This window comes from Akebia trifoliata, chromosome 6 (genome assembly GCF_017979445.1).
Source record: "Akebia trifoliata isolate Shusen 1 chromosome 6, ASM1797944v1, whole genome shotgun sequence".
Taxonomy (NCBI): domain Eukaryota; kingdom Viridiplantae; phylum Streptophyta; class Magnoliopsida; order Ranunculales; family Lardizabalaceae; genus Akebia; species Akebia trifoliata.
This window is the reverse complement of record NC_141380.1, coordinates 24,843,477-24,860,420: the sequence shown is the minus strand read 5'-3', so window position 1 is coordinate 24,860,420 and position 16,944 is coordinate 24,843,477. Positions and strand designations below refer to the sequence as shown.

Here is a 16,944-nt window from a genome sequence, read left to right as displayed (position 1 = left end):
CATATTTTGATTGACCAGAGAGAACTTGGGACAACTTTAAAAATTTAAAATATCTTAAAAGAGATTTAGGGGCAGAGTTGGAATTATAAAATATTTTAAAATGATTTCACTCTATTTCTCTTCTCTTCACTTCACTTTAGGAAAGAAAGAAAACTCACCTTTTTTTTTTTCTCTCTCCTCTCCTTTCTAATTTTTTTATTTTCTCTCTCCACTTAACAATCAAAACAAGAGAAATAGAGAGAAATTCATTTATTTTTTCTTCTCATCTCTTCACTTTTCTCAATCCAAACACAATATGAGAATAACACCACATAAGAAGGAGATCTCTAAAATGGAAGAGGAAAATAGACAAAACATGCACGTGCACCACATGCATCACTAAAATGCTTAATTTTGTTGGTTGTGGATAGGAGAAAGAGTAGAGGTAGTTTGAAGAGTCGAGTCGCTAAAGGATAAGAAGAGTACCGAGGTTAATAGCAATAACAAGGAAGACGAGAACATCAAAGAGTTGCGCATAGGAGTAAAGGACTGGTTGGTTATATACATTTGTGTACTTTATCCACACGTACCATATGCTTTTTGGAACCTTTAATATACTATGCATAAAATTGATTTTCATTGAATTTCACACAATTTTAAACTCTTGAGGTCTCCCGACAAAACGTATTTTGTACATTTTAAATTTTAAATGCCCTCCCGTCAATTTGACGCTAAAAGCGACTGCCAGTAACAGTCGTTTTTATTCTACTTAAATCGACTGGAGAAATGAGGGTAATTTAGCAATTAAAAAAAAAAAAAACCAAAATCTCCTCTCTAACTTTCATCTCCGCGCCAATTTTATTTTAGTCTTCCATCTTCCCCAAATTTCTTCCTGACGAGATCGAGAGATTGAAGTCCAATCGGTTGGAACAAAGCCTGAACTTCGAAGATTATTGAATCTATGGTTTTAATCCCTTAGCGGCGGAGCAGCAGCAACTACCATTGCGTTCTTCGACCACTTCCATCTCCTCTGGTTTCTCTCTCTCTCTCTCTCCCCACACACACATATTCCAATCGATTTAAACGCCTCTAAAGCAATCTAATTTCCTGTTATCTAGCCGACTCATATTTTTATTTTATGTTTTGAATTTTTTTCTTTAATCTCTGTTATTTCTTTACTTCATAGATTGCTCAGAATCAACTTCTATGCATCTTTTAATGAAAGTTATCATATGGGTTCTTCTCAGAACTTTGATTTGTTTATTTGTTTTGTGAGGTTTTTTTGCTCCAATGTTTTTCTTATAAAATCTTTGATTGTCTGGATTAGTTATTTTTGGGAAGTTTTTTTTTTTCAAGACCTATTTTTATGATTTTGTATTTAGTAATTTTTTTTTTGGTTGCAATTTGGGTTTTTGCTTGAATGGTATAGTTGGATTGATTTAGGCAATAATGGAGGAAAAGGTTAAGAAGATGTTATGTCTCTAGAAATTATTCTCTTGTATCAAGATTTGATGCATCTTGTTGTATATTATTTTAATTAATTTATAATTTCAATTAGTTAAGGAGTCTTAGGTAATGGGTAAGGGTAGTTATGAATTGTGTAGGGGTTATGGTTATGGGATAGTTCCTTGAATAGGAGAGTGGATAGTTTGGATGAGTGGGTAGTTAAGGTAGTGTTTCTCTGTATTTAAATTCATTGTGAGATTAATGAAAAAACAGTGAAAAGATAATTAGTCCTTAATTGGATTGGAGATTCACCATCTCGAATTGGTGGCTTAGGAGGTCTGATCTCCCTCGAACGAGATCCATCTCAATCTTTTTCTTCTTTTTTATTATTTTTGTGATCCGATCTAAGTGGGTACGCAACATTGGTGTCAGAACGGTAGATTCTGGAATGGCGGAAGGAACATGAAATGCCAAACTCGATGAGATGATGGGTTTCTTGAAGGAAACCATAGAGATCCCTGGGAAGATGCTTAATGAGCTAATGCTGAAGGTTTCAAATTTGGACACCAAAATTGAGCACTTCTCTAAAGAGCAAGGCAAAAAGATAGGGGAGATTTCCAGCAGAACAATTAATCAACCTGGTGAACCTCATCAATTTGATGTTGACAAGGGAATTTAGACTAGGACAGTACGCCTGAAATTTCCAAGGTTTATTGGGGTGGATCCAGATGGTTGGCTTTATAGGGTAGAGCAATTTTTCTTACACTAGCAAACTCCCTTCACGCAAAGGCTGCTTATTACCTCCTTTCACATGGAGGGGAAGGCACTCTAATGGGTTCATTGGATGGAACGGTCGAGAGCGATTTCAGATTGGGAGTCATTTGCTTCTGCTTTGCAAGTTAGATTTGACTCTTCACCATACGAGGATCCAACGGCTATGCTATCTAAAATGCGACAAACGTCTTCGGTGGAGCAATATCAAACTTAGTTTGAGGAGTTAGCAAATAGAATTGAAGGTCTTAATGAGTCCTTCATGGTGAGTTATTTTGTGGGAGGACTGAAGAAAGAAATTCGTTTGAGTGTTCAGATGTTGAAACCAAAAACACTCACTGATGCGATCGGCCTCACTTGCATGCAAGAAGAAAAAATATTGGCTTGAAGACGGTTGAACAACCCTACAAACAACATCAACACAATCGTTCTTTCAGGAAAACCATTATTAGTTTCCCTCACACGACTCTCATTTATAGACGTGAAAGAGTGTAGAGACCGTGGGTTATATTATAATTGCGATGAGAAATTCTCCCAAGGCCATAAATGTAAAGTTCAACAACTTTTCCTTTTAGAGGGGAATTGGCCAGAGGAAACGGGCGAAACCGACGAGCGAGATGATAGAGATGAAATTGAAGATGAAAGGTGAGGGAATACTTTCTAGATTGAAACCTTGAGGACAAGATTTTTTACAAGGGGTAGAGAATGTTATGTGTCTAGAAATTATTCTCTTGTATCAAGATTTGATGCATCTTGATGTATTTTATTTTAATTATTTTATAGTTTCAATTAGTTAAGGAGTCTTAGGTAATGGGTAAGGGTAGTTACGTTGTGTAGGAGTTATGGTTATGAGATAGTTCCTTGAATAGGAGAGTGGGTAGTTTGGATAAGTGGGTAGTTAAGGTAGTTTTTCTCTGTATTTAAATTCATTGTGAGATTAATGAAAAAACAGTGAAAAGATATTTAGTCCTTAATTGATTTGGTGATTCACCATCTCGAATTGGTGGCTTAGGAGGTCCAATCTCCCTCGAACGAGATCAATCTCAATCTTTTTCTTCCTTTTTATTATTTTTGTGATCCGATCTAAGTGGGTACGCAACAGAAGAAGATCCAAAATACACATGGAGAAGCAGGTTTCCTCTATTTCTCATGGAACCACTTTGCCTCCATCGAATCCACCGATTGAGATTGTGGGTGTAGGAGTTTCAGAACTAAAAGAGAGAAAACCTTGTTCCCATTTTGACAAAAGTGTTGATTTGGATAAGACCTCTTCAAAAATCTTATCACATGAATCTATTAGGTGTGAAGACTGTAGGGTGCTTTGAATCGAAGGGAAAGTAAGTGAAGGAGTAAACATGGAAAGAAAAAAGGAACAAGTTCTATGGGCACAAAAAAGGAATCGAAATCCATATGGGTTTGTTTGGGACGCGAGCATTTCTCATGCGGAGGTGTTGGTTTCTCGACAAAAGAAAGGTACCTGACTTTGATTTCTTAGATTATGTATTATATGATTATGATTTTCCTCCATCTAGACCACTAAATATCCCATTTTTTTAAGGATCCCAAGCCACATTAATTTCTTCTAGGATTATTAAGATCACTTGATACATATGATTTGGGGCCATGAAGCATCCATAAGCACTGTTGCAGGAAAGTGCTTGATTTGAAGATTAGAAATTACCAATTAGACTGATTTTTGGAGATAGAATATTATTTTTAAATTTCTGATGCCATCATTTCCAATTTATATAATAAAAACTACTTGTTTTTAAATGAACCTTGGCACGTGGGATTCAAATCAATTCACCCAAACTATATATTAATAATAATAACAACTATTACATAATCATTATCAATTGGTAAGTAATATGATTTTTGTTACTTATTTTACTTAATTATTAATTATAATCTAGCTTGTAGGAACAAGAAGATTTAGTTTCTTGGTCTGAACCTAATCAATACACCAAAAGTATTTACTTGTGGGAAAGTTAAATCTCATATGGTTTTGGGGTCATAACTCACCCCTACAATTCGCAGCCAATGCCTGTGGTGGCTTTTTCTGATGTCATTCATTAGGTTCTTTTCAGATCCTAGGTAGGTATTTCCCCTTAACATTCCATCCACTAACCCCCGGGATGATCCTTTCTGTGTCGGCTTTCACTTTGGCATCCTTCTTTTTGAGTTCCCAAGTAGTGTTTTTCCTAGATTATTTCTTCTATTGAGGTTCTCTTACAAATTATGAATGCTTAAATAATTTGCACAGGTAAGTCCTCTTATTGCGTGTATAGTTTCCATCCTTGGTTTCAAGCTATTAATATGAAAGCGTTCTCATTAGTTTTATTGGTAGTCCATGATGATTGATAATATGAAGAATGAAATTCCAATGCTTAGACATGGATTGCTATCTTCTTTTATTGATTTTTCTTAATCAATACTAAGCTTTTTACTTAAATTCCATTTGTAGAATATGTCTTCGCCTCCAGTGCACCCGAGGAAGGAGTGGATGATAGCGCCACGACTATCGGTTGAATTCCTAGATGGGGTCAATTCATTTTTTCAGTCCATGAGAGCTAACATACATCAATTAGGCAGTGATGATCGGTATTGTTGTCCTTGTATCAATTGTTGTAATATAACAAGAGGGAAGAAAACTCTAAAATACATTCATATATATTTAATATTTGATGGAATAGATAAGTCTTCCACGACATGAGTCCATCATGGAAAAATTCATCCCAACAGTTGTGTAAACTTTGAATCTAATACGTCTAATAGTAAGGATAATGAAAGTTCATTCCCAAGAATGGTTGATATGGTGAATGATACATTTGGACATTTTCATGATGAGGATGATGCTCAAGCTCATACGGGGACTAGTTGTAGAAATCTGACCTAGGGTTTAGAGAAGATAAAGAATGAAAGAAGAGAAGAAATTTTAGAAAAATCATTCTTTATTTCTCCTTGTAAGTTGTATATGTATATATAGTTACACAATAAATAGGAAAAGACAGAAAAAGACATGAACATAATTAAGACTAAAGTAACTAAAATAAGACTAATAAAAAATAAAATTATCATTGATAATACTCCCCCTCAAGCTAGCGCAAAGATATCACACATGCCCAACTTGCCCATAAGACTATCAAAATTGGCATGACCCAAGGCTTTAGTGAGGACATTGGCTAACTATTGAGTGGTAGGAACAAAGATGGTGCAAATGTCACCGGAAGTAACTTTCTCTCGGATGAAATGGCAGTCAACTTCAATGTGCTTGGTGTGATCACATTGAATTAGATTATGAGCGATGTTAATGGTGGCCTTGTTATCATAGTACAACTGAAAAGGCATAAGAGGTGGTGAACAACCTAGCTCACAAAGTAATAGAAGTCACCAAAGTAACTCACATATGCCAAGAGCCATGACTTTGAACTCAACTTTAGGACTTGAGCAAGCAACTATAGATTGTTTATTGCTATGCCAAGTTACCAAATTACCACCCACCATAGTGAAATACCCAAAAGTCGAACGACAATCAATAATAAAATCTGTTCAATCAACATCTGCCAATGCTTCCACACACATGTGACCATGTGAATGGAATAGTAACCTTTTCCTCGGACATCCTTTCAGGTATCGAAGGATGTGTAGGGCAGCATGAAGATGTTTTGTACGAGGGGCATGCATGAATTGACTAACCACGCTTACAACATATGCAATGTTGGGTTGCGTAAGAGATAAGTAGATGAGTTTACCAACCAAATGTTGATAACGATTGATATCTTCAAGGGCCTCACCAACACTATCACTCAATCGGTGATTTAGCTCAATTGGAGTATCAACTAGTTTAGCCCCAAGTTTGCCAGGCTCCTGAAATAGATCTAACACATACTTGCACTGTGAGATTAAAATGCATGTCTTGGACCGAGCTACCTCAACACCCAAAAAATATCTCAGAAGTCCAAGGTTTTTCACTTCAAAGCGAGTCCTAAGAAGATGCTTCAAAGTTTGGATTTTAGTAGGGCAATTGCTTGTAATGACAATATTGTCAACATACACAATAAGAACTGTAGTCTGAGGTCCATTATGTTTGACAAACAGTGCATGATCAGCCTAACATTGTTTGTAGCCCACATCATGCATAACAGAGTGGAACTGCTCAAACCACGCTCATGAGGATTGTTTGAGACCATATAAGGACTTCTTGAAATGGCATACTTTCCCATGAGCATTGGAAAAAAGAACTCCTAGAGTATCCATGTATATTTCTTCCTGCAAATCACCATGCAAAACGACATTCTTCACATCTAGTTGATGAAGCTCCCAAGAGGAGTTTGTTGCCAAGGAGAGAAGAACACAAATATAATTCATTATTGCTACTGGGGCAAAGGTTTCTTGATAGTCAATGTCGTAAGTCTGAGCATAACAATTGGCAACCAACCGAGCCTTGTACTTGTCAATCGATCCAACTGACTTGTATTTCACTGTAAACACCAACTTGCAGCCAACATATTTCTTCTCTTGTGGTAAGGGCATTAATTCTCAGGTATCATTCTTTACTAAAGCTCTCATTTCTTCATTCATAGCCTTTTTCCACTTGGGATTGGAGAAAGCTTATTTCACACTGATGAGACAGAAACAAAAGACATAGTGGTTACAAAGGAGTGATAAGAAGGAGACACATCATGGTAAGAAACAAACTGAGAAATGGGATATGAAGTGCAAATGCGTTATACTTTTCGAAGAGCAATGTGAGAGCCACAAAAAATGAGTTGTCCCCAAACTCATTTTCTAACCCTGGTCAAAATTCGAGGTTTACAAGGATCTGGTATTTTTGGATTTCTTTCATAGATCTACTATTGTCCAAAATCACCTACAATGATGTCTCGGGACAAAACATCTATATCTAATGAATGTTAAAACTAGTTACCCATAATACATAATGATCGCATAATCATGTTATTTTTATTATAAATTTTGGGTTATACCAAATATGATCAAGCCTTACTAAGTTCATGGATTAAAAATAAAATAGTCTCAAAATACAATTGACTTGTATGGGCACAAAAATACTAATAATTAGGCTAGTGCATTGAAAATTCTGAGTAGGAAAAGTAAAATTTTATCTTTCTATGTACTTGGTTAATGTTTTAATGGTATACATAACATTCTCATTACATTCATGTACAGGAAATACATTATGTACCTTCAAAGCCACATATCTAGTGCTCAAAACAGGAAAGGAAATTTATGATTAGAAAAGGCAATGGAGTACATTCCCTGGCTTAGACAACAATTATAAAATAAAGAAAATTGTATCTTGAAAAGGCTTGCTGATGGCCCAAACTTTGAAGTCATTTTATACAATGCATATGTGGTAAATGGATATCATTTTTGTATTGTGGATTCGAAAATGAACAGAGCAACACAGAACATCGGGGTCTCCATGAAGTCTGTAACTAACTTTAGATCAAGTGTTCGGGATGTGAACTTTGTGGATCAAGAAGTCACTATGGTATAGTAAAACAAATCCTAGAGCTAGATTATCACGACGTCAAAGAAATAGTATTCTATCGTGATTGGGTTCATATTGAAGATGCAAACGGATATGTAGTTGATCTTGAAACAAACTTGATATATGTCAATTTAATGAGGTTACAGAGAAATATAAGAGAAGTAGATGAGTCGTTTATTCTTGCTTCTTAAGCAAGTCAAGTATTTTATTGCAAAAATCATAATAGGCCTATGGATGATTGGCATGTCTTAAAAGTCCCAAAGAGATTGAATCGGGATGTTGATTCTTATGAAGATCCCTTAGTATTTCCCACAAGACCGATTGAAAATACTTTAACAACATCATTACAAGAAGATATCATTGAAGAAGATAACATGGAAGAACAAGAATGAAAATGCATGTAAGGTTTGAAAATGGAAGAAAAATGTTGTTATTGTAGTATTCTAATGAAATAGATTAGATATTCTCATGCTATCATATTCTACTTAGATTCGGCATCGCCAGCTACATCGGCATCTACAATCTATAGTATGTATACAAATGAATACATCATATTTATTTGTTTGAAATTTGTTGTCTTATTTTGCTAATAATTTTCTATGTGTTAAAGATACACTTATCCCTGTGACTCTCGGGCTAAATGGGCAACCTTTCGACCCAAACTCATCGCAGTTGTGCACTAACATTGGGCTGGTAGTGAGAATACATGTTCCACCTACATTCAAAAAATGGACTAGTGTGCCTCATGAGCTAAAAGAGCATATTTAGCAGATTATCATTGTGAGCTATAGTGTATTTGTATGATTTAGTTTTATTTGTAAGTTCTAACACATAATTATGTCTCATCTCTTAATCTATTTTCTTTGCAGATCAACCTTGATATTCCAAAGTGGAATAAACATTGGGTGATTAAAAAAGTGAACATGTCTTGAAAGATTGGAAGTGTACCCTCTTTCATGATGTATATACCACGGACGTGGAAAGGAAAAACCACGTACCCCCATACCTGAGGAGGAAGATTGGCATAGATTTATCTACATTTGTTTTGACTCCTGAGACCCAAGTTTTGAGGGACAATGGGAAGCTTGCTAGGAAGCTTTGAAAAGCCCTCACACTTCTGGTAGAAAGGGGTAAGCATGAGTTGCAAATGAATTGGTAAGTTTAACCATTAAAATATATGTTTGACTATTGGTTTTTTCATTCACAACGCAAAAAAAGACCTGGTGAGGAGATTACTAGGACGGATGAATACGTTGCCACCCATACTAGGAAGCATGGGAATGTTGTGTGCGCACAGACCGTGAATGCAATTTTATTCATTTATTTATTATGAAAATTATATTTCGTGTTACTAATTTTGTAGGAGGCTGTCAAGGAAATGATTACAAAAGACCCATCCGGTGTACATATGGGTCTAGACCATGATCCTGTTGCGATGGTATGTGAATTATCTTTAATTCTTAATGATCAAAATATTTTAATTATAATATCATGTCGGGAACATGTATTGATATTGTATATCTTTTGCATAGGTTTGTGGTCTCGATAGCCATGGTTGTCTATGAGGCATGGGGATGGGGGTGGTTTCTAAGACTGCTATATGTATTTCGGCTCAAGGAAGTCTTGGAACACAAGCATGCATCAAAATTAAGACTTTAGACTCAAATAAATTAATATATGGAAGAAGTGAAGAATTTTAGAGAGTTTAGGGAGGATTTTTGTGCACAACGTACTACAGCCGAGACACCCATGCAGTCTCCCACTGATCTCGGGGGTCCTTCTAATATATTATTATTTTAATTGAGTATAGCATTCCAATTGTTTATAATTTTGAATGAATTGTTTTCTTTGATTTTTTAGGCAATGCATGATTCTCGTTGTCACGAGGAACGGTTGGACCGACCAACTGCAAGAGTAGGAATGATTGGTGGTTGTAAGTTGATGCATCTACATCGGAGGACCATTGTTGTTGCAACAGGAAGGTGGTGGGTGTATCAGCAGAGGATCCAGGTTGTTTAAATGTCCTTTTAGATGAAATCCTTCAACAGAACGCACCGTTGCTAGAAGGTGAATCGACATTTCAAGATTTGATGGTCGAAGAAGTTATTTAGTCGCCCCAATTCAGGATACAATTGGACTAAAGAGGTAGAGTCTGGATTTAAGTTTCTGAAATGCCATGATATTTTTTGGATTTGCTGCTGAGTAAAGCTATAGAGAGAATCATATAGAACGATGACCAAGTGGATGATCAAATGTATTTGCATTTTGTGTTTTGAAGATCAAATGTTTAATGGATCTTTCATTGAATGTGTTTATTGCTTTGGATCTAGTAGATACTTTGTTTCCTAATGTATTAGGATCGATGATGTTTTCATATAAAAACTATATTTTTGTTTGTATTTTAGATGTGTGTTAATATGAAGATCATATGGTTTAAGAACTCAAATTGAATGTGTATGCTGATCTAAATTGGTTTGTTATTAGTTTATGTAATTGTTTTTTCTTCAATGAAAAGTGATTCAAACGTGGAGCTCTTAGATCCACCTAACGTCCAAGTGAATCTTAGATCTACCGAGCTCAATGTAAATGCAAAGGTTTGTTCTAAAACTTAGATATTCATTTTTGGATTTTAACTTCTTTAATGTTTTAGGTATAATACGATTTTTATTGTTTGTTTTTTGCAGATTGGGCTGATTAGTGAAGGAGCAAATGAAGTCAAGTAAATCAATTTTCATTATTGATATGTTCCATCTTGATATCAATTGTTTGTTCGTTGTTCTTATACTTATTTCTTTATCCATTGTTGAATACATGCTTATTGTCATTTTCTACAAGAAGACTCGTAGGTGAACGATTTACATGACACCCAGGTAGTTTCTTCACTGTATATCGTCATCCTTTGACCTTCTTTGTTAATTTTTTCATGTGTTTAGTAATTCATCCTTTCATTTCGTCTAAACAAGAGTGGGACCACTTGTTGCTATCACTTTGGAGCAGCAACAACATAAAGTAAAACAAGGCCGAAACTAAGCCATGCTCGATATCAGGTAATAGTGGTTGGTGTATATATGCGCTAGAATTTTAGCCAAATATTAGAAATGTTTGAAGTTGGTGTGTAATAGGTAAAAGTTAGGGTGCAATAACAGTTCTAATTTATATAGTTCCATCTTGTTAAAAAAAACTTGTAGGAACTGACAGCATTGTCATCGGAGTTTCGATTTGTAATTAGAACCCCATTTTAGCTTTAGGCCGAACACATGCTTCTTGACTTTGAAATTTTCGATTTGGAGGTCCAAAACAGACAAATGAGATTTAAATGAAACGAAACCAATTTCTATAATTCCGTCTTTTCAAAACAAACCTATAGGAACTGACGACATTGTCATTGGAGTTCCGGTTTCTAATTGGGACCCCCGTTTTAGCTTTATGTTGAACACATACTCCTAGATTTAGAAATTTTCAGTTTTGAAGCCCAAAATGGTGAAACGAGATCCGAATGAAATGAAACTAATTTCTTTAGTTTCGTCTTGTCAAAAAAAAACTTGTAAGAACTGGCGGGATTGTTATTGGAACTCTGATTTGTCATCGGGACCCCGCTTTAGCTTTAGGTCGAATACACGCTTCTTGATTTTGAAATTTTCGATTTTGAGGTCAAAAACAGAGAAATAAGATCTGAATGAAACAAAACCAATTTTTATAGTTCCATATTGTAAAAAAAAACTTGTAGGAACTGATGGCATCGGAGTTCCGATTTGTAATCTGGACCCCACTTTAGCTTTAGGTCGAATAACATGCTTCTTGACTTTGAGATTTTCGGTTTTGAGGTCCAAAACAGACAAATGAGATCCGAAACGAAACGAATTTCTATAGTTCCGTCTTGTTAAAACAAACCTATAGGAATTGACAACATCATCATCGGAGTTCCGGTTTGTAATCGGGACCCCGTTTTAACTTTATGTCAAACACATACTTTTAGATTTAGAAATTTTCTGTTTTGAGGCCCAAAACGTTCTAATGAGATCCGAATGAAACAAAACCAATCTTTATAGTTTCGTCTTGTCAAAACAATCTTGTAAGAACTGACGGGCTCTTCATAGGAATTCCGATTTGTAATCGGGATCCCGCTTTAGCTTTAGGTTAGATACATTCTTCTTGACTTAGAAATTTTCAATTTTGTGGTTCAAAACAAACAAACGAGATCTGAATGGAATGACATGTCAAAACAAACTTGTAGGAACTAACGCCATCGTCATCATCATCGGAGGTCTAGTTTTTAATCGGGACCTCACTTTAGCTTTAGACCGAATACATGCTTCTAGGCTTATAAATTTTCGGTTTTGACGCCCAAAACAGTGAAATGAGATCCAAATGAAATGAAACCAATTTCTATAGTTTCGTCTTGTCAAAACAAACTTGTAAGAACCGACGGGATCATCATAGTAGTTCCGGTTTGCAATCGGGACCCTACTTTAGCTTTATGTCGAACACATATTTATATAATTAGAATTTTTTTGTTTTGAGGCCCAAAATGGTCAAACGAGATCTGAATGAAACGAAATCAATTTTTATAGTTTTGTCTTGTCAAAGCAAACTTGTAGGAACTGATGGGTTTGTCATAGGAGTTCCGATTTGTAATCGGGACCCTGCTTTAGCTTTAGGCCGAATACATTCTTCTTGATTTTGAAATTTTCTGTTTTGGGGTCCAAAACAGAAAAACGAGATCTGAATGAAACGAAACCAATTTCTATAGTTTCTTCTTGTCAAATTAAACTTTTAGGAATTGACGGTATTGTCATTGGAGTTCCAGTTTGTAATTAGGACCCCACTTTAGCTTTAGGTCGAATGCATTCTTCTTGACTTTGAAATTTTCAGTTTTGAGATTCAATACCTCAAAACAGACAAACGGGATCCGAATGGAATGAAACCAATTTCTATAGTTCCTTCTTGTCAAAAAAAAACTTGTAGGAACTGACTGCTTCTTCATCGAAGTTCCGGTTTGTAATCGGGACCCTGCTTTAACTTTAGGCTGAATACATGTTCTTATAGAATTAGAAATTTTCAGTTTTGAGGTACAAAACGGTCAAACAAGATCCGAATGAAATGAAACCAATTTCTATAGTTTCGTCCTTTCAAGCCAAACTTGTAGGAACTGACGGCATCATCATCGGAGTTCCGATTTCTAATCGGGACTCCGTTTTAGCTTTAGGTTAAATATATGCTTCTTGACTTAGAAAATTTCAGATTTGAGGTCCAAAACAGGCAAACGAGATCTAAATAGAATGAAACTAATTTTTATAATTTTGTCTTATCTAAACAAACCTATAGGAACCCACGACATCGTCATCGGTGTTCCGGTTTGTAATCGGAATGCCGCTTTAGTTTTAGACCAAATACATGCTCCTTGACTTAGAAATTTTCAGGTTTGAGACCTAAAATAGGAAAATGTGATCTGAATGAAACTAAACCATTTTCTATAGTTCCGCCTTGTCAAAAAAAACTTGTAGGAACTGGTGCCATCGTCATTGGAGTTCCGATTTGTGATCGGGACCCCGCTTTAGGTTTAGGTTGAATAGATACTTCTAGACGTAGAAATTTTCGGTTAATGTCATTCTGAACTGTATTTTTTACATATATTAGCAAACAAAAGACCTACATGATTGCTTTAACTCCTTAAATGTTTTAATGATTTAACATGTCATGTAATCACAGGTATGAGATACATTATCAGATGATTACATTTGGAAAGGTATGTAATGACATTAATTAGGATTATACCGTGTGTTGTCTCCTAACATGTAATTAATAAAAACCAATGCATAGGGGCAGAGAATGCTTGGGGTTTCATGTAGGTTTTTTGTACAAAGAGGAAGTCAAATGCAATGCTTATCCAATAAGAGTTGAGTGCAAACACCTTGCAAGGTCTGTTTCTTATCCACATCCTCAAGTTTCAGAATCATTGCAGATACAACAATATGTGTGTATGTTTACTCCACTTGTGTGTCAAATGGTGCATGCATACCTTGTATGTAATGTGATATTTCTTTTTTAAGCGAAATTCTGATATTACAATTTGATGTAATTATAAGTTTGTTAAATACCACAGATTTAATAACACAATTTTTTTCTGTGAAAAATTAATAATTTATTTATTTTAATTAAAACTTAAAAAGCGAATGTCCTATACTGTCATTTTATTGATTTTCTTTCTAATAATTTATTGATTTGTTGGACAATTGGCTCGATGATGTGTGCACTACATATGTTTTGGTAAAGGGGAAAATTTGTCAAGTTTTTTGTAAATAAACTATCTTTTTGGGAAAGTTTTCCCCGGTTTTCCTTTTTTGCTTATGTTTTTGTTTCTCATTAGAAGACTAACTAGTTGAATATTATATAAGATCTGAAATTCTGAAGAATTCCTAGATTCCTTTTGTTTTGGGTAATATTGGTGGCCGAGTGAGGTTAGAGAATTCTTGTAATTCCTGATTTGATAAAGTGAAAAAGTTCCTAGCTGTCCATGGACGTAGGCTAAGGCCGAAACCATGTAAATGTTGCATTCCTTTTTTTATTTTTTCCTTAAACTTTACATCTGTTTCAATCGTGTGTGTGGGTTTTAGCGAGACCTTCTCACAACAAGCATCCCGTCCAGAATTTGTCTGCCTTCAATGGAAGCCCCATGTTCTTATCCTATCAAATCCTATATAACATCATTCAATCCCAATATCTTGCATCCCGACTTTCTTAGGGCCTAGAGCCACAAAGGTACTATTTAAACCACAGTCCAAATAATTTCTCTCCTATAGATCCCAAACTACATTCATAAGGTTTTCCGAGACAATGTCCCTACACTTCTTATAGAAGGTTAAAGAAAACCCATCCGGACTCGGGGCTTTATTCACTCTAAAGAACCAATTGACACCAACACCTCCTCCTCCTCAATCGATCCTTCCAACCATTCCATTTTCACTAGAGGTAAAATACTGAATTCCAAATTATACAAGGCTTTTTGATTGGTTGGTTTGGCTGAACAGAGTGAGGTTCTGCCCCATCCGGGAGAGGCCTAACATGCTCATCATTAGGATTTGGTGTTCAACGTTCAGCCATCTCTTATCTTCTGAAACAAGGGCTCCTGACCTGATGCTCGTGCATGATAGCCTAGACTTCATTGATCTACATTCATATGGTCACATGTCTGTGGGTTTCCATTTCATGTACAGGTCCTGAAACTTGCAGAAACAAACTGTAGCCTCACACACTGACACACATATGGGGGCTATTTATGACCAATTTCCGTTGTGATGATAATATTTTCTGTTGTTTTGGAAAAGATGGTACTAATACTTTAGAGAGCTGCTATTGACATGGAAAATTTTACTTATTACAGCCCAATTTCTTAAATTATTTAGCACACCCCAATCAAAGATTAGAACACTCTTCAAAGATTACAAAGCTTTTGGTCAAGTTAAAATCTCAACATACAAAAACACTCCTTCAGGCAATTTCAGTAGTTGTTTACACTTATGATTAGCCTCATATAAGATCCTAAACTCAAAAAATAAATAGAAATTTAGCAAGAACAATGAGAGTTTCTATTGGCACCCCAACTTTTCCTTATTCTCAACCTTTCACTTGTTTCTTTATTTTTTAATCTGGGTGTGTAATAAGTAAAAGTTGGGGTGCGAAGAGCAGCTCTCATACTTCATCCAATTTTGTTATCAAAACTGGATCCTATGGACATTCTAGAGATTTTAATTTTTTTTCCTGCTATTACAGCATTGCCTGTTTTGTACTCTCTCTCTCTCTCTCTCACACACACACACATACACACACAGTCAATTGTGACTTGAGCCCTACCTCACTACGTCAATTATGGCTAGGGCATGCTCTCAACTGGTGTTGCACCAAAGCATTTATCATTTCCGTTACAACATTATCTAAAAATCTTTGTGCCTTTTCCACCTTGCATCTTCATTGTTAAAAAGAGGATTTTTTTATAAATTGGGGCTCCCCCCATCTTTGCACATGAACACACACAACACACACACACACACACACACACATCACATTCTTGTTAAGGAAGGCTGTTCTTCTAGTTTCTTCATGTCTCTAGAATTAAATTAAAAAATAAGTAGTATTTTGATCAGGTTTGTCTGAATTTCTTGGGATAAATGGGAGGTTTGAGATGGAAGGCAGGCAAAAGAAAAGGAAAGCAAACACTACAACAAAAACGGGTTTCTATAACATTTTATGCATGATGTTCAAGAAGGAACATCATTAGAAATTTAATACTAATAACATTTTGATTTAAAAACGTCATAGATTTGGTAATTTGAATATTTATCTCGTTCTTTCTCAAAAACCAATATTATGTGCCACTCGCATGCGATCCATAGATCCATGACTCTGTCTTTTAATCTCTAACATATCATCCTCTCTTACTTGCTTAGGTGCATTATTCACTTGCATGCGATAACGAAGATTATTGCGTTCTTGCATTTGCCACATCTTTGAAGCCTTCAAAGAAAGCACTGGTTCAGGAACAATCACAGAATTCTGAAGAGATCCACTTCAACCATCGTATTTTCCTTATTCCGATTCGAGTGAGATGATTGTTGTGAAAGTACACTCTCCACATTGTCTCCAAAAGGTTTAGGAACGAGATAAGGGCATGCGCATTAATTTATATTTTTCTTGTTTTAACATATACTTGAATGGATATGTGCACGCCCTATTAGTTGACTCACTTTTTTGTGCTCATTGGCATTCAAATTGATTTTTTTTTTCCTTTCTATAAAATTCAAGTAACGAGTTAACTCGCTGTTTTGTGTATATTAAGCTTAATAATTCTCTTTAAATGTTAGTGAGTCAACTCTCTGATTTTTTAGGAGGCACATCCATTATAAAAGAGAGATTTTCAGGAAAATGAAGTTGATTTAATTCATTGATTTTCTTACATTCTTTAACAAATTTTATTGAAAAAGGTTTTCATCAAATTTGGTTGGATTAACTCGCGAATTTCGGGAGTGTTTCTAATTGATCTGGTGTGAAAGATTTTTTATTATATATTATATTTGGCACGTAAGTTGACTCGATGATTTTTGTGTAAGCTGTGAATGCATGGGGCTTAAATTTGACTTTCGCTTTGTAAAATTAATACATGAGTCAACTCACTGATTCTAGGTGTTTTAGAATCGATTCAATATTGAAAAGACTTTCATAAAATTCTTCGAGTCAACCCA

At 35.4% G+C, this 16,944-nt stretch overlaps 1 long non-coding RNA gene across 15 annotated transcripts; it reads left to right on the top strand.

The window, feature by feature from the left end:
- The first annotated feature begins 784 nt into the window (after positions 1 to 784).
- On the top strand, positions 785 to 16,594 carry LOC147400482 (uncharacterized). 15 transcript variants are annotated; one of them, XR_015179365.1, is made up of 12 exons: positions 785 to 1,012; positions 8,319 to 8,488; positions 8,578 to 9,146; positions 9,241 to 9,482; positions 9,569 to 9,853; positions 10,224 to 10,302; positions 10,393 to 10,427; positions 10,547 to 10,578; positions 10,672 to 10,755; positions 13,418 to 13,454; positions 13,529 to 13,627; positions 16,153 to 16,593. It is a non-coding gene; the product is annotated as an uncharacterized LOC147400482 (long non-coding RNA). The 15 variants fall into 15 exon arrangements; XR_015179367.1 differs by having other exon boundaries at positions 8,578 to 8,838; positions 8,937 to 9,146; positions 9,241 to 9,853; positions 16,153 to 16,591; XR_015179366.1 differs by having other exon boundaries at positions 8,578 to 8,838; positions 9,072 to 9,146; positions 9,241 to 9,853; positions 16,153 to 16,589.
- Positions 16,595 to 16,944: the final 350 nt, after the last annotated feature.